The sequence below is a fragment of the Martes martes genome, assembly GCF_963455335.1.
Source record: "Martes martes genome assembly, chromosome: X".
Taxonomy (NCBI): Eukaryota; Metazoa; Chordata; class Mammalia; order Carnivora; family Mustelidae; genus Martes; species Martes martes.
The window spans coordinates 116467420-116473419 of record NC_137897.1 but is presented as its reverse complement, the minus strand read 5'-3'; positions in this window follow the sequence as shown (position 1 = coordinate 116473419).

Below are 6000 nucleotides of genomic sequence, written 5' to 3'. Positions count from 1 at the left end.
CAGCTTATTCTGACTCCCAAGCTCCTACTACCCAAGAAAAGCCAAATGCCTCTCATGATACTCTCCCTGCCACTGGCCCAGTTTCAAGCCTTCAAACCACGTATATGCAATATCAATTCAGTGGGGAAAGAAGTCAAAGAATACATGTCATGCGGACAGAACAATTGGTCGATTCAATTTTTCATTTTTCAATCTATCGCTTTGTTGTCAGACACAGCTTCAGTGCAAAGTTTTAGCAGCAGGAAGAAAGTTCCATTTCAGCTACTCACGCTTCTGTTATTTTCTCTTTTCCCCACCTCAAACTGACTCACCTTTGGCTAAAAGAAATATAAAATCAGCAAATATTGACTCAGAAGACTATGCAATTTACATCTTAATGCAGAGTAATAAGTCTTATTATAGTTCTCTTGGGAGCTACGTAGCCTGGCATATTTTTGGTTTTGTCTTTCAGTTTAACACTACTTTCACTTTGTGATTTTAGCAAGTAACAAGGATTGGTGCTTTAGGTTTTGCAGGGTAGAGCTGGACAGTGTTCTATCAATAGGGCCTCTTTTAGCCTCAGGACTTCCCCAGGGGCTCAAAAGGACAAGAGTCATTAGGAGGCTGACAGTGTTTCAAGAAAAGTATTTCTGTTATTAATAAAACTAACCAGAAATCATTCATTGAACATTTACCAAGCATTTACTGAAGGTCTATTGTGTGTTCCCATAGCCCTCTTGGCATGCATCCCTAGTATTGCAATTAACACATTGAATAGAAATTCTGTTAACCTTTCTACTTCTCCTCTTTACACTGTGAGCGTCTCCGGGTAAGAGCCATATCTTGTTGATTACTCTATCTCCTGCGTCTAGCTAAGAAGCATTCATTCATTCATTCATTCAAGAAATCAATAACTAGTTACTGAGTGCCTACCATGTGCCTGACATTTTTCTATGCACTGGAGATTCAGCAATGAATTAAACAGATAAAAGAAAAAAGCCCTGACTCTTCTGGTGTTTATGTTCTCAGTGGGCGGGGGCAGTAGAAAATGAGCAAGAAAGTAAAATATACAGCATGTTAAATTATGGCAAGAGTTATGGATAAAAATAAAGGGGGTAGGGGGTATGGGGCAGAGAAGGTTGCAGATTTATTTATTTATTTATTTATTTAAGATTTATTGATTTATTTGAGAGGGGAAGAGGGGCAGAGGGAGAGCTCCCGCTGAGCGCAGAGCCCAATGTAGGGCTTGATCCTGGATCCTGAGATCATGACCTGAGCCAAAATCAAGAGTTGGATGCTTAACCAACTGAGCCACCCAGGCACCCCAGGTTGTAATTTTCAATAGGGTTATCAGGGAAGGTCTTACTGAGAAGGTGATGTTTGAGCAAATACCAGAAAGAAGGGCAAGAAGAAGCCATGGATGAGGGAACAAGCATAGAGAGTCTTACAAGTGATTATAGAAACTTGAGTTTTACTCTAAAGGAGATAGGAAGCCACTGGAGGGGGGTGAATGATCAGGAGGTCAATTTGGGTTATGCAAAGTTTGAGGTCTAATAGACACCCTAGTGGGAATATTGAGCAGGCAGGTGAATGTGTGAGCCCAGATTTCAGGAGAGATTTCTAGTATGGAGAGAGATGTTTGGAAGTGGTTGGTATACAGATGGTCTTTAAAGCCATGAAGATTTAGGGCATCTGGGTGGCTCAGTCAGTTAAGCATCTGCTTTGGGGTCAAGTCATGATCCCAGGGTCCTGGAATGGAGCCCCATATTGGGCTTCCTGTTCAGGGGAGAACCTTCTTCTACCTCTTCCTCTGCTCCCCACCCCCCACTTGTGATCACTCTCTCTGTCAAATAAGTAAATAAATAAATAAATAAAAATTTTTAATAAAAAACAAATAAAGCCATGAGACTTGATGACAGCAGCAAGGGGAGGAGGAGTACAGGTGGAGTAAAGATACAGGATGGAGGGAAGAGGTGAACCAGCCCAGAAGACTGAGAAGGAATGGGGCTATTCAGGAAAGAGGAAAGTCAGGAGACTAGGAGTTGATCATTGGGTTACACAAAGTGAAGGTCATTGGTGACCTTGACAAAAACATTTACAGTGGAAGGGAGCAGCTGACATGAGTGGAGAAAGTGAAAGGAGAGAAAGTGGACATGTGTGTACATGCAAGATTTTTTTAGGAGTTTTTACTGTATAGAGGGGCAAAGAAAGCAGGTGGTTGCTAGAGAGAAATGGTTTTTCCTTAATTGGGAGAAACCATGATGTGTGTGTAGGCTGATGGAAATGATCTCACAGAAAAAAGAAAACCAACGATACAGGAGGGAGAGAGGAGAATAACTACCTAAGGTCCTTGACTAGCAGGTGAGAAGGGAAAAATGTAGTGCATGAATGAATAACTCTCACTGGCGGTCCCCAAAAAACTTCCAATACTAGTTGTCTGCATGCCTAAAATGGGACTAGTGGAACTCTAAAGTGTCAGCTCCACGAGGGCAGAAGCATTCGTGTGGTTTGTCCTCTGCTGTGTTCCCAGAGCCTAGAACAGGGCCTGGCATGCATGGTAAGAACTTCACAGATACTTGTTGAAGGAATTACTAACTTGCTTCTAATTATTGAATGATAAAAGGCCTCAGTGCTTCAAGATGGGGAAAACAGTACTCCAGACTTTTGGCAATTAGGTGGAAAGCATCCTAATATCAGAAGTTTGATCTTCAGGAACATACATTATTTTCTAAATATACATTGTTACTTTTATACATAATCTAAAAGGGCCAGGCAAGCAGATGTGTGGGAGACCCATAAGGCAGCACCAACACTGTCATAAATGTGCCTTCAGTCTATATTCAAGACCTAGAAAATGACTGGTTTGGAGGCCACAGCCATTGCTGTGGAATGGTTAAGGAAGTGTTCCATACACATGTGTAAAATCAAAGTTGCAGCTTGAAGCTGTTGGGAGAAGGTGGATGTTTCGTTCTTCGAGTAAAGTGGAAAATCACCTCCTTCTAATTAAAGACAACTCGTGATGGAGAGTTTTCGATTCTCAGCACATGATGTGTTATTATGGCTTTCTTTCTTTAATTAATTCTCGAAGCCAGTGGCTGAAATAGGAGAGGATTACCAGCTCCTAAAATTACCTTGGGAAGGTCCTGAAAACAAGTTCCTTGGAGAAGAAGGCTTCAAAACATAAAAGAGACACTTCAAACGAAATGTATATTTGATTCAATGGACAATTTGCTCCCAAGCCATCTTTCTACATTTTGCTATTTTGTGCTAGGCACGGTGACACATACATGAATGAGGCCGAGGTCTCCTCCCTGAAGGAGTTCTTGGTCCAATAGTGGGGACTATCCAGGAAACAGGTGATTCAGAGAGTGGTTAAGGGAGAACAGAAAGGTGTTGTTAAGGAGTATCTAGGAAAAACACCTAACCCACTTGAGGAGGGAGGTTTGCTTTTCATGGAAAATGTTAAACGTATTGAAAAGTAAAATGAAATGCACACTAAGCCACTGTATACTCATAGCCTAATGTCAACATAACAGTTGCCAACCTTCTTTCCTTCATTCCCTTCCTCTCATTTTCTTCCTGAAGTATTTCAAATCATATCACAGACATTCTATCATTTCACCTATAAATACTTTATTATGCTTCTGTAACTTACTGTAAGGACTTTGAGATTTTATTTTATTTTTATTTATTTATTTGACAGTCAGAAATCACAAGTAGGCAGAGAAGCAGGCAGAGAGAGAAAGGAGGAAGCAGGCTCCCCGCTGAGCGGAGAGCCTGACATGGGGCTCGATCCCAAGACCCTGGGATCATGACCTGAGCCAAAGGCAGAGGCTTTAACCCACTGAGCCACCCAGGCGCCCCTGTAAGGACTTTGAAACAAAACATAACTGCTGTCACAGTTAACACAATTAACAATAAGGAAGACTTCTTAATGAAGGTGACTTCTGAATGCCTAGAGGATGTGTACGTGGATGCCAGGAGAAGGCAAAGGGCACAGCTGGGCCAAGGGGACTAGAAGGGCTTGAAAGAGCCAAGAGAGAGCCTAACCTGGCTTTTGCGGAAAACCACAGGTAGTTCAGTGATGAGAGCATGGCGTGACCTTGGCCCTGGGCCAACCAAGCCTCTCATTTATACTAGCTTGCTTAATCTTCACAACAATGAAACTACAATAGGTACATATAATTAACTCCAGACAAGAGAAGGAGGTTTTGAGATGTTAAATAATTGGCTTACCGATGATGATCCTGTGGCTCAAACAAATAAAAGAGTGGATTGTGAAACCAGGTCCTTCAGAGTGCCTGGGTACCTAACCACTTCGCCATCTGACCTGCACCAATGTTTATGATTTTCTACACCTTCAAGTGTTTGTCCCTTATGATCTTGTTCTATACAATGATCAACTTTACCCATTGATGGTTAGCTGATTTGATTTTTTTAAAAGATTTTATTTATTTATTTGACGGAGATCACAAGTAGGCAGAGAGGCAGGCAGAGAGAGAGGAGGAAGCAGGCTCCCTGCTGAGCAGAGAGCCCGATGTGGGACTCGATCCCAGGACCCTGGGATCATGACCTGAGCCGAAAGCAGAGGCTTTAACCCACTGAGCCACCCAGGTTCCCAGCTGATTTGATTTTTAAAACAGTTAAAAGGAGGTGTTTTTCTAGCGGGAAGGGGGAGGAGACAGGGTTTCCTTGGGTTTCAAGTAGTGGAAACTCACAGCAAGACTCATGCTTATAATATATGAATCTTTTGTAGTTCAAGCAATGAATTTAACTGAGTCATTTGCTGTTGCTGGATAGTAGCATACTCTAATTGCAAGAAAAGCATCCAGAAAGAAAAAAACAGTCTCCTGAGTGCTGAACTTGCAAAGCTACAGTGACAAAGCCATGGTGAGCATCACAGAAGTAAGAAGCCCTTCATTTCCCTTCTTGAGAAAATCCAGTATTTGCTGATGCAGATATCCTTAGGTAAGAAAAAGCTAATTATGATGTTTTTATGAGAACTGAATTTTGTATTTAATTAACAGATTAAGTTATTCCCTCTTGCTAACAGGCTGTGTTCTCAACGAAACCAAATATTATGACAATTGCCAAGTTTATCAGATAGTTCATTGTATGAACGCTAAAAGTCTACTTTACTGAGTTCCCTGCCTCCTCCTACCCCTGCCCTGTTGGTTTCTGCCTCAAGCCCAGGCTTGAGGTATTACAATTTACCTGCCATTTTAGTTTCCCAGTTCAGTAACTCTCAAGGTATGCCTTTACTTTCAGGTTTCTTCTTTAAAGAGTGACACTCCAAAGCATGGAAGCCTACCACTAGTGGTTGCATTCACAGAATTTTCCCCACACTTCAGCTATTTATTTCTTTTAAGATTGATTGATTTATTTAAGAGAGAGAGAGAGAGTTCATGAGAGTGGGAACAGGGGTGGAGGGTAGGGGAAGAGGGAAAGGGAGAGAGAGAATCTCAAGCAGACTCCCTGCTGAGCATGGACCCCGATGTAGGGCTTGATCCCAGGACCCCGACATCATGACCTGTGCTGAAATCAGGAGTTGGACGCTTAACCAACTAAGCCACCCTGGTGCCTCCCAATACTTCAATTATTGTAGCAACAGAACCAAGAGAGTGAAGGCAGAGCATAATTGAGCCCCTTCCTCTCTCCACCATTCCCCAGCAGGATGTAGTGGTTGAGGACATGGGTTCTTGGTCCAGGCCCACCACTGCCCAGGTGTGGCCCTGTGGGAAACACGTGGGACTATGGCATGGTGACTGCATGTCAATTCCTTTGTCCCAGCTCCCTGTGTTTGACACTCAGTTCAACTCCTTCTTAGGCAGACATGCTATATAAATTGCATAACATCTCCATGCCTCGACTCCCTCAGCTGCAGGATAGGACTGATAATCACAGCATCTACCCTGTGGAGTTGTGACCAGGGGCCACAGAGCACGTGGCAAATACATGTTGGCTTCTGTTCATTTCCAAGGTCCCACATCAGAGCGGAGAGAGTATTTTGTGACTGTTGAA